The 12,476-nt window shown below is 45.4% G+C and overlaps 2 long non-coding RNA genes across 2 annotated transcripts in view; one reads left to right on the top strand and one right to left on the bottom strand.

The window, feature by feature from the left end:
- LOC126518357 (uncharacterized) overlaps positions 1-405 on the top strand; it is a 14,885-nt gene extending 14,480 nt beyond the window's left edge. Inside the window, exon 4 of the long non-coding RNA XR_011891281.1 lies at positions 320-405. This is a non-coding gene — a long non-coding RNA (uncharacterized lncRNA). The remainder of the gene's footprint in view (positions 1-319) is intronic.
- Positions 406-6,397: 5,992 nt separating this feature from the next.
- LOC140214076 (uncharacterized) lies at positions 6,398-11,963 on the bottom strand. Its single transcript, XR_011890995.1, has 2 exons — positions 11,307-11,963; positions 6,398-6,733 (listed from the first exon to the last, which is right to left on the bottom strand). It is a non-coding gene; the product is annotated as an uncharacterized lncRNA (long non-coding RNA).
- Positions 11,964-12,476: the final 513 nt, after the last annotated feature.

Genomic DNA, 12,476 nt, shown 5'->3' with positions numbered 1-12,476 from the left:
GCGATGGGTCGGCCACACGTTGTGCGTTCGGCCGAAGAACAGGCGGTGTTTGATGAACACCGCCTAGGACTCCCTCGAGAAAGGGCTCGTCGTCGACTTGCCGACTTCGCCGTGAGGGAGCCCGGAGCTGACGCGTTACGAAAGCGGAAAGCCGCGGATACCGAGCTTCGCTTGCACCCCTCTTCACAGTTGCAGAAGGGCGGTAAGTTTTTGTGTACTTTTCTGCACTCCTACTATAGTCCTACGGAGCTGCACTATGTATACATAATATAAATAAAACAGTGAAATGCAAAAATTGTGATTTGCGCTCACTTTGCAGAGCATTGTCTTACGAGCGACGGCACGTTGGTGAGAGAAGGACAAAGCCTGAACTTGTCTGAGCCCTGCGTGAGCTACAGTTGCAATAGAGGACGAATTACGACGAAAGAGTAAGCACATTTTGTGTTTTGTGAAAATAATCAAACTGCACCCAAAACTGTAGATGGACAATCATTTCAATGAAAAGCGTCAGTAGCTTCAACAAAAGCTTTCTTTCCTTTTGTTTGGCTAGACGTTTAGTGCACTATTCTTCAGTACTTTATAATTACGAAATTGTCGCTTGTATTGTGTGCCCAGACATGTTCAAGAATCTGCAGAGATTTCCTGCATGAGTATTCTAGATAGTTAATCCCCCACCCTGGTTGCTCAATAGCTAAGGTGCTAGGCTTCTAAGCACGAGGCCGCGGGATCGAATGCCGGCCACGGCGGCCGCATTTCGATGGGGGCGAAATGCGAGAACACCCGTGTACTTAGATTTAAGTGCACGTTAAAGAACCCTAGATGGCTCAGATTTCCGGAGTTCCCCACAACGGCGTGCCTCATAATCAGATCGTGGTTATGGTACGTAAAACCCTAGAATATGTTATTATTGATGAAATGGTTATGCATATCTGTATTGTCACGAGAGTTTCATACGCTCTCAATACCCTGATTTGTTATCATGTTTCTGGTGTCACGCGAGATAAAGCATTCCTTTGCTTGTGGCGTAAAATGTAAACGGAATAAAAAGAGAGAGAGCGCGCTCTTTTTTTCCGTCTATTACTTCTCCCATTAACCTTTGCGCTGGAAGAGAAAGCCATGCGCTAACTTTATTAAGTTTTATTTTTCTCGCTAAAGCAGTATAGAAATATACTTAGTGAATTTTGAGATAAACAGACCACTTCAACTACTCAATGATGTGTTCATGCAGTGCATTCCGCACTCCTATGCGGGTAAAACAAGAACTTAAATGTGGAATCTATATTCTTTTTAAGGGTCTACCATGTCTCGTTCTAGTGGGTGTGGCGTCCGAGAACGAAAGGAATCGACGGCTATTTCCGTTTACTTCATTATTTGAAAGCTGGAACAGCGCACTGCCGTTCATTGGCAGAAAACACCGGATTTCCAAAGTACTTTGAAGAAAGCTGGGCCCACCACTTTTCAGCTTGTACGTGTACTGATGGAATAGTGTGACGCTTTCTAGACTTCACATCGTCGCTACGAGTAATATTCCTAGTGATGATGACGATGTTTATTGGCATCGACCTTAACTTCTGTACTGAAAACCTTTATCACTCTATTGTACCGTTATATCTACGCTTGCAATGACTGCTTTTCTCTGAGTTGATTCCGTGATGTTTTCCCGCGAATATTCTAAACTTCTCTCATCTCCCCTGCCGAGACCGCTCTTTTACGCTCTACCACGAGCGCTTCGCGAAGCGCAGTTACGCATCTATAAGCTGCGCCGGCGATACGTAGACGCTCGGCGGAGCCAATAACGTACCAACTATGTTTCTGGTAAAGGCACAAGACCCCCTCCCCCACCCCCTGCCCCTCCTCCTATTTCTGTCTCCTTCTAAAAGAGAATTCTGCGACGAAGACCAGAAACCGGCCGGAACATCGGAATAAGAACAGGTCGCAAAATGTGTCAGTGGGAATTATCATTGACAGACAGTAATTATCAGTCTCACTTAATCAGCCACTGCAGTGCAGAGCGCATTGTAACAACTTTGACACTTACATCATAATTTCGCTTTGAGCAGTCAGAAGGATGCAATTTTGCTTAATGGCAAATGAAACACAACAAAAAACCTTAAATGCCTTCTTATATTGTACTCCGCTATAGTCGTGAAAGTATTACCAATAAATAAATAAATAAATAAATAGACTAGACTAGAATAATATTGTTTGAAACTTGAGGCAAGATGATAATTCTTGTGTTTTGCATTTATCTGTATGGCGGAGACGTGAGCTGACCCTCAGCAAATGCTGACTCTCAGGATGTGGTTCTCAGAAGCCCACAACGCTAAGACATGACACGTACTAAGCGATTTGATGCGTGCATCTCGAATGTTGCAGGTGCTTGGGAGCTGGCGATCCAAAATGCAAGCGATCCTTTGTCGAACCAGGCCCGTTTCCAAAATGTTGCGGCATGGCGGTCATGTGTTCATGACACGGTCGTCGAAAAAGGTGACATCAAAAAAAGGAGAGCGAATGAAGTTTTTAGCCACCATGACAAGGCGTCTAGAAATGCGCGCACGGCGTCAAGAACCAGTTTTGACGTAAATACAAAAAAAAAAAAAAAAAAAAATTCACGCATAATTAATTTTTTTCTCTCAACTATTGCTCCCGTTGATGTTGCGCCTAGCTGCAGTATTACCAATTCACACACGTCACTGCTTAGAAAAAAAAAAAAAAAAAAAATGTGCGACGCTAAAGCAACACCCGAGTCCGTCGAAACTATGTGTATCTCAAGCCAGGACAATTACTATTTTGAGAAGTCTGGCGAAATATTGCGACGCAATAGGTAACGCTTCTAATACACATGAAATACTTAATCCTAAAGAAGTAATCAACTGTATTCTACTCGAACCACAGATGTCGGTAGAGGCGACGTTTCGACTAAGTGTCCTTGCTTCGTCAGGTCACCAGTTGCTGCCCTAGACAAGTCACCTTGGCAAAAGGTTAACTTCAGCCACATTACATGATCTACTCCAGTTGATCCTTTCAAGCCTACGCCTTCCAGTGAACATGGGCCTCGTTCGGAACCCAAAGAAATATTTCAGTTGCGGAATAGGCGTTCCTATGATTGTAAGTAACAAGTGAACATATTCCGGGCCTGCTAGTTTCTTAGGGAAGAAAAAGAAGTAAACGAAAAGAAATCTCGGTTATCACCTCGACACTACTGTGAATACATACGCGAGCCCAAAATAATCTGGTGGAATATCTGAGCAGTAGCAGAGAGAGAGAGAGAGAGAGAGAGAGATAAATCAACTTCATTCAAATGTCCCCGCTGGGTTCAAAAGGGTAGCGGAGGCGCCCGCAGCCTTGTCCCGTACAGCTCCCCTTTCCGTGAGACGCAGGCCAGCAGGCCTTGAACCGTAGCGGCGTCCTTCGCCACCCGGACAGCCAAGAGATCGTCTTCTGGGCATTAGCTGAGCTGTATAGCCTCCCACAGCTCCGGTTTTTTTTATTTTACCATTGTGGTTTATGCCGTGTTTGTTATTGTTTGGAGCTGATGGGCATGCCCACATAATGTGATGGAGGTCTGCAAGTGATGTATTGCATGCCTCACAGTGTGATGAGTATGCTCGTGGGTGTGTTCGGAGCATGAGTAGTGGTATAGGGACGGTGCTTGTTCGTAGAAGAATTAGAGGACCTCGTCTTACAAATGTCACGCCGCAGAAAGTTTTCGCATCCTTCAACTGTAACTGGAGTTATCGCACTGACATACCCGACTTTCCATCTCTTTTCGTGTCCGCTTGCGCACTTGAGGTCAGATGGCGGACAAGCCAAGAGGGCAAAGCCCAGTCCAAAAGTTTAGTGTAGCGATGGCGAAACGCTACGCATCACGCCACTGGCACCTCGGAGGCCATGTGCAACTACGCGCAGCGCGAAGGTGAAATGATTTTCTGGTTTTTGAAATCGCAGGTACAGATAACTTTCATTTATTTACCTCAAGATTACCAATTGTGTATTAATTAGAATGCTCTCGCGATTACGAAATCAGCTAATAGCGCTTGGTGGGCTAGCTGCTTTCGATGACCGTGCATGAAGGCGTTGCGAAAGCGAGATCAAGCGCTGTTCTTTTTTTTGAGACGTCATTTTAAGGCGAGAGCCTTATATGCCCCATGAAGCGGAAAATCCTGCCAGCATCCGGCGTTAACACCGCATGTGAAGAAAACCCACATTGACCCAAACCCCAATGATGACGGATCGACATTTGGGCGAGTTGGTACTGGTTGAACATCAGCGTGGTCCTGTGTGTTCCTGCCTTCTGTCTTCGTCATCTTGCGCTGCCCCTTCAAGATGTCCAAATGATGACGTCAAGTTCCCGGTGCTGGACCTGCTGCGGCTCGCACTGCGACAAGAACGGAGCGAGCCGATGCGTCATGACGTCATCACGCGTCCGCGTCCAGGTTTCGGAAACTCGGGCCGAATTCCCAAATCTTTTCGTTTTTCGTTATTAATGTGCCGCATGAGGTTTGGCTCAAACGTTCTCTCACGAAAAATCCCAGCGTCAGATATTTTTTGTGAGTACGGGCCCTGCATGGTTCGTCTAAACAAATAGTATGTAGTGAACTAAAGGCGCTGCAACGCGAGCCAGTGGATTTTCTTTCTTTTTTTTTCTTTAATTTCGATAACACGGACCTTTTTGTAACGCAAATAAAAAAAATATCTACGAGTGCAAACATCAATACCTAGACCTTAATCCCGCGACCCTCTCGTCGAGATGGCAAGCCACCTTGCGCAGTTCCCATATCGACGACCAACTCTGGGCGATCCAGCAGGCCTACGAAGCGGCGAAAAGGCAAGACCTCGACGTCCCATCGTGGGAGGCTTAGGCCCAGCCGACCAAACTGCTGGTTCTCATTAAAGTTCACTCTGTCTCTCTACGTGTCTCAAATGCCATGTTGCGGCTACTTTATTGCCTTATTATACTTGCAGCGCGAACAAGTCAAACACGGACAAAGAAGAGAGATGGACACGAGCGTGATTTGTGTCCGCGTTTGATTTGTTCGTGCTGTAAGCAAAAGTGCAGTTGTACCAGCTCGCCCAGCTAGTTACCGTACTGCACTTTATTGCTGCAGACCCTCCGCGAATGTTTTAACCGCGCTTCGGCACTACGCAGTTGTTGCTCGAGAACGGGACTCGGTACTCGAGAAGGGGTACAATCGGGACTCGATGGCAAACAAAGTGGGACGCCTCGCATTGGGCGCTCACGGGAGGACTACAAATAAGTTGTGAAGGGTGATATGGGATGGACAAGTTTTGAAGTGAGGGACCGCTCACAGAAAAATTAATTACAAGAACAGCTAAGGAATATGGAAGAAAGTGAATGGGCTGGGAGAGTGTTAATGTATGTGTACAGGAATAGCATCGATTCACAATGGTCGAAAAGAACTAGGAAGCTTACCAGCAAGTATGCGGCCTGTATGGTGAGCAACAAAGAACGTCAAGCGGGAAGTCAGAGAGGCAGAGATAATCTCATGGGTGGCGGCAATGGAAAAGAAACCTGCCATGAGTAACTACTTAGGAGGAAGAAAACGAAATTAGGAAAGAAACAATTTATGACAACTCATACAGAAGCGTATTAGTTTTCGAAGCGGGATCAGGATGCCTTAGAACACGCACTTATAAGGCGAGGTATAAAAAGGAAGAAGCATTTGCTTGCTGCAGTAAAGCTAGGGAAACGATTGAGCATATTGTATTAGAATGTGAAGATATCTGCCAAGCGGTTGATTTAAGAATCACTAGCCTCCTTGAATCTCTTGGATTCTGCGAGAGCAGGGGGAAAGTTAACATGTCCGCCATAGAGATTATTAAGAGGCGATTGGAAGGCGATCGCATTATTAGGAGGCGATTAAGAGGCGATTGGACAAACAATGGAGGCGTACAAAGTTCACAATAGGGGCTCGAAAATTTTGGTTATGGGAATTCAACGTGAGTCTTGTTTTTACTTGTTTCTTAACATAGGTAGGACAGTAGGCAATGAACAAAAGTTTGGTGACGCAACCTACCGCCCCGTTCCTTAGGGGCGGTAGGTTGTTAACATCCATTCATCCATTCATCCATCCATCCATCCATCCATCCATTCATCCATCTATCCTAATTCCTAGGCATGCTGTAGTAGTAGCAGTATCTATAGTAGTAGGGGTGATATCGTACATAACTAAGTAAATTTGAAATGTTTATCGTGTATACTGGTATAACGAATATACACTTTTCATAAGTATAGAATATAACGAAGGTATTTTTGTCTCTGATGTGGCTTCATAATGAGCATCGACAATTAACAGTGCGACTTTCGTTGTGTGGGTTCTCTGCACATTACGCATTCGGGGCACGTTGGGATTCCCTGATAATAACAAGCAAGGGCCTCTTGGCTTACGCATTTATTATATTATTTTACGTCAAGCACCTTCGCCACATTCGAGTACGTGAATCTTCCGCCTGTAGGTGGCGTGCTCGGCAGTATAGTTGTGTATAGGGCCTCGCAGCAACAAAGTCCTCGTTGGTTTCAACAAGCGCGTGGTTTCAGCAATACATGAATGAAGAAATGTGGGGGCATGAGCGCTCCATTGACTGAGTGATTGAATGTTAGCGAAAAAGATATTTCACGGAGTAATAAATTGAAACTTTCTTCGGGGCACCGGCGACATCGCACGGGTAGGAGGTGCCCGGCGAGCGGCTATCTTCGTCTTGGATTTGATATCTGTAAAATAAAAAAAAAAATAAAAAAAGGAGAGAGAGAGAGAGAGAGAGAGAGAGAGAGAGAGAGAGAGAGAGAGAGAGAGAGAGAGAGAGTATTAGAACGCGTAGAGCCACGGGTTTTTCTCGGCGGTCACAGAAGCTGGGCTGCGTACTTCTTTGTTATACAAAAGCAACGCTACACTTTTACTACACAGCACTCTTACCCCGACATATTCAAACGATCCTCGTCTGGACGCCTTCTTTCTGCCCAACCGAGCTGACCACAGCGCCACCTCTCGGCTGACGAAATCGCTATGGTTCTCAAGATTTGCTGCGGTCCGTCATCCTAACCCAGTGGCCACTTCTGTCGCGGAGCTGCGCTGCCGTCTTCTTTCTCGAGTTCAGGAGGAACTTTCTAGAATACGGGTTTTATTTGTTCAACATGACTTATAGGAACTTATAACTTATAGGAAGACTTACAGGAACTTTTACAACTTATAGGAAGACGAATAATAGTGAAGAGGTGCGCAAACAACGGCGTTTTCTTTTCGTTCCGTAATGTGAATACAGATTGAAATGCTCATAACTTTATTTTAGAGTATCCTCAGTGCCCCAGGCATTAGAGAGGCAAGTTGTTAAGGTGCAATAACAAATAGGCTTAAGTTACATCAATAAGCGTCTGACAAAAATTTGCTAACTATACAGTAATAACTGCGATTAGTTTACGCGTGCAAAAACGAAGTGTCACTGGTGAGCGCTTGTAACACGGACTTTCACCCAACTCCACAATGTTAGCTTGTGTATGACGAAGGAGCTGGTTATCATTTATAGTTACGATGTCTTTTGGAAGGCGGTTCCAGCTTCCAATCAGAGGACGTACGAGGCAATAAGGATCGATAAAAGATAGTGTTACAGAATGCGATGTCGAAATTATGTGGGTGGTCCCTACGCGATGGCAGAAATACCAAGGTCCGAGAATTTGTTGTCAAGCGTGGTATTCTGGTCTAACGTGTCTGCGAAAAAAAAAAAGAAAGTCAGCCAGCCAGCCTCAAACTAGTGTAGACGCGACGCATGAGAAAGAACAGCAAAGCTGCTTTTCACTGATGTTATTCTGCCGTCCGGTTGTAGTTAGAATATTTCATTTAAAGTACCATTTATATATTTTGAAGTACATACGACAAATACACCTGAACGTACACGGAAGCAGTCTTGGAAACATATTCTGTAACTGTAAGCTGGGAATTATATTTAAAAAGCATTATAGCACTTCGCGCAATACTTAATGTATCTGCAGTGCGATCTTCTGTTAAACGGAACACTTGAGTATAGAGCACACGCAAATTTTTCTGAAGTGAAAAATTGTCCGACTCTGCTGCAGATGATTTGTAGTTAATGGCTCTGACCCCTCTATACACACATGCGAAATCACGCAGCCTTCGCAATTAGAATTCGCACTTAAGCTGCTCATCAGGGTGTGCCCTTTAACCTTGCATCAGGCTCTGCGTCACCATTTATGAAAGCCTAATCGTAATAACACGCAGGAAGGAACCCTAAATGGAAAGAATAAACAAGTTCAGTCTCAAATTATTCTGGAACAAGTTAATTTTTGTTGATTTTGCTGTAATAAGTTAATCATCACGAGAGAAAAAAAATCAAGGTTGATGTTTCTTTTTTTTTTTGTATTCTGTGCCAAACCCACAGCTTCGGTACGTCAGCATGACGTCATAGATTTCAGGGCGTCTTCTTTTCAGGACCGTTGTGGTATAGTAAGGGTGCGTGAAACCTGCTTGGTTTAGGCTTTGGTTGGAATTCTCTTAGAAAACGATGAAGTCCATTTTCACCGATACAGAATTAATAAGGCTTTATGAAATTCATGACATCGTGGCGGGCTGTTGCGGGAATTTCGAAAGCGTTGTGGCAACTTCAGTTTTCGTGCCTTTCATGGCTTACCAATCGGTTTCTCGTTCCGCTGTGGTAGCTTAGGGGCTACGGCGTTGCGCCGCTAAGCGCCAGGTCGTAGGATCGAGTGCCAGTCACGGCGGTCGCATTTCGATGGGAATGAAATGTGAAAGCGTTCGTGTCCGTGAATTGGGTGCGTGTTAAGGATCCTACGGCGTACCTCATAATAAGTTCGTGATTTAGTACGGCACGTAAAAGCCCCACAAAAGTCTTTTTTTCCTTCTCGTTAGTGTTCATATAGAAGGGCTCCAGGAAGACACTTTGGCATTCTTGAAATCAACGGCACAGTACGACCTCCAATCAGCGTCATGGAAGCTTCGTCTGCGTGTGTGTTCACACGGGCTGCCTCATTATTTTTTCTTATCTACCCTTGTTCTCACTGTTCTCGATTGTATTTAATACTTGTCCCCCACCCCTTTCGCAAGTGTAGCGTAGTAAACCGGACACGACGTTACTTGACCTCACTGCATTTCCTTTTTTGTGTGCGTGTCGCTATCTCTCCGCTCTGATGAAAGATGCACGATCGTTGAACGAATCAGCGTCAAATTTCCCTTCAGCAATCCCAGCGGGAAACTCCACCTGGGTGAATGATCGCACCTCGTGAAAACAATCGAGCGTTGAACAATGGCGCGTTCCATTGTTGACCACTGCAGCGTCGCGGTGCATGCTTTAGGGGGGGGGGGGGGGGGGGGGCGGGTGCAGAATGATAAAACGCCAACGTGGTGCACCAATATCAAGACTACAGATGAAAATTCTTGTTGAAACCGTGTTCCGCGTACATCTTGGAACACTCCTGAGTGAATATTTCGAGCACATGTGAATACATACGCGCGAACTGTTCTAGTGAACCAAGCTGGAAGGTAGAGAGACGACTAGGTATTTCGCTCTCGATGGCCTGCCACCGTTAGCGGGTTCATTTCTGTCGTTGCTTCACGCGATATTTGACAAGGCCATATATATATATCTATATATATACAATGTAAGGAGGTTTATTGGACGAGTCGAACAAACGGGCGGTAGCTCGGAACAGTACACAGGGAGAACAAGATGGTTGTGTTCGAGCGCCGATCTCGTGCCCTCCGCTCTTGATGATGATCGGGATGTCATTCTACTTCATATATATATATATATATATATATATATATATATATATATATATTCATGCGGTAGGATGGGTGAATTCCAAGGGTGCTGGACAATAAATAGTTGATTTGATTTACTCATATCTGAACGTTCCCTGCAGAGAGCTTCAAGTTTTCAAAACGTAACAAAACAACTCGCTTTCGAATTGAAAATCTTTGACCTGTTCTGCTGCTGTGCGCTTTTGATTCTTGATGTGGATGAAATGTGCTGATGCTAAGTTCTGAATAGACAAAGTTAACTGACGTATGAAGCCAAACACTGGCAACCTGGCGCACATTATGTGACCCTGAGGGCGGAGAAGTTTTTAAAGTGAAGTCATCTTTGCCTATCAGGTTGGAGAAAGTAGTCAGAAACGTAGTAACAGCAAATGGCGGGCCGAGAGGATTCCTATCTTGAATTGTAATCGGGAAGAATGAACATTTCAAATCGTCATTAGGACAAATGTACTCAAAGAAAGAAAGTGTTTCTCGGTGTTATGCATGGAATTGTAAGTAGGATATGTAATGATGAACGAGTCATAAACCGGTTGTGAAATAGTTCATCCGTGCGCTTGCCGAACTTACTCGAATATAGGGCGCCACCTAACAATCGACTAAACTCGCTACGTAATCCACTGCCATTCACGACGGCGTTTTGGTTCGTTTGGTTGTTTTTATAGCACGTTAATAAAGAGACAGCAATGATGGAGATGACGTGCAACAAATATCGAGCAACTTAGTCGACAGAGTGTGACAGTAGGCGTGAAGATTAACACGGAAAAGACTAAGGCAACTTTTGAATAGCCACTCGACACAGCGAAAATTCGTGATTGGCCGTCGGTCTATAGAATCTGTGCAATCTCGCTTTTAACCAGGGTGAATCATTCGCAGGGGACTGTGATCACGAGAAGCGCTTTTACGCAAGAACAAAATTGATTGGAATCTACAGGGCAGGCATTGTCGAATCATGACCGCTAGCTTACCGCTCATTGAAAATTGTACTATCATTGCATTCCTTCCGTTCTAATAAATAGAGGACGAAATTGGAGCGGCGGGGGCGGGGGGGGGGGGGGGGGGGCGTGCAGGAAGAAGAAAGTTGAGAAAAAGTTAGGAGTCCCGCAACGAGCGATAAAAATGTTATGCGTAACGTTATCTGGTAGACATCCATGTGGATTACAGAGCAAGCAGGGGTAGCCGCTTTTCTGGTCGGGGCACAAATGGATTGGGGTAGGACTTGGAATGCACGGGGCAGATGACCTATGTGACCTATTAAAGCTACAGAATAGTTACGGAGAGAAGGGAAGTAGCTATCAAGGACGGCAGAGAAGTGGGCAGTGTGACGAAAAATAGGTCATTCAAAACCAATTATAGACTGGGTGGTGTCAGCCGGCACAAGACAGTGACAGTCGGGGATCGCAGGGAGAGGCCTTCGCCCTGCTGCGTAATAATCGGGTGACCATGATACTGATTATTATTATGATTATGATTATGATTAAGGTGGCGTCGTGCACGTACCGTACAGGCAGCGAGCCAAAAATTGCCCCGGATCGTAGCCGACGGAAACTCTGAGCAACTTTCGCATCCTTTCGAGCCACATAAGGCGCGACCAAGCGCCTCCCCTGAACTTCTCGCAGTTCTTGGGTGCCGCATCGTAATTGACGTCGTAGACGGCGATTCCGACGGTCAGCTGCGTGTTGTTGTCCAAGGAGAGACAAAACTGCAACGCGGCGCGTTAGGAACGTTAAGAACAACTGGTATGACGCTCACCAGCCATCATTTTCACGCACTAACATGAGGTACAGGTCAGTGAGAACGTTTCGTTGTAGGAGCTATAGTTGTTTGAAACGACAGAAAGCTGAGCTGCGCGGGCGTTCGTGTTACCCACTTCTCTTGTGTCCTGTCTGCACGGCTCGCCTTTTTTTTTTTTTTTTTTTTTGCATAGTGAGCTAGTTGTAGGGTGGACGGAGAACAAGGATGCGAGGAGGCACTTAAAGGATACACGCACATAGCGCTGCGTGTGTGCATCCTTTGTGTGCCTTCTCGGGTCCTCCTTCCCTGTCCGCGCTACAACTCGCTGAAGATGAACAGCCGAAGGAGCCCACATCGCCTGTTTCTTTACGTCAAAATGACAAAACCCAGCGTATATGGTTATTATTATTTTAATTTTTTTGTCACTACGCTGAGTATGAAACTTTGAAGTTCGGACTGGAGCACGAGGAACTTAGCGCGAAGCAAATATTACCGTTCTTGACACGCCGGGGCGCGAGTTTTGGATTGTGCACGGTTCAGCTAATCGATTATTAAGGAATACTAACTATAACATACCCAGGAATTCTGGACATGCGTTTAGTTTCTTTTTTCGCCACCACGTGGCGTATCAACCTTAAAGATTTGAAATTCGCGCCGTGACGTATGCCATGACGCACAACTAAAGAAAACGCAATAAAAAGAAGCACACCCTGAGACTGTTGCTTCCCCTCGGCACTTGGAAACGAGCGCGCTTATGTATCAGCGTTATCTTGAAGACAACCTGCTACTTGCTCGACTTGCAATGAATCGACAATTTTGCTAGATATCTTGCCAGACAGCTCGTCGGCATTCCGGGTGAGATGTCTGGCCGAGATAACAGCTCCCGCAAAGCTTGCGTTGGGTTCCCTTTCTTCGTTGTTTTTCTATTTGTGCACA

The sequence above is a fragment of the Dermacentor andersoni genome, chromosome 11 (assembly GCF_023375885.2).
Source record: "Dermacentor andersoni chromosome 11, qqDerAnde1_hic_scaffold, whole genome shotgun sequence".
Taxonomy (NCBI): domain Eukaryota; kingdom Metazoa; phylum Arthropoda; class Arachnida; order Ixodida; family Ixodidae; genus Dermacentor; species Dermacentor andersoni.
This window is presented reverse-complemented; position numbering and strand designations above follow the sequence as displayed.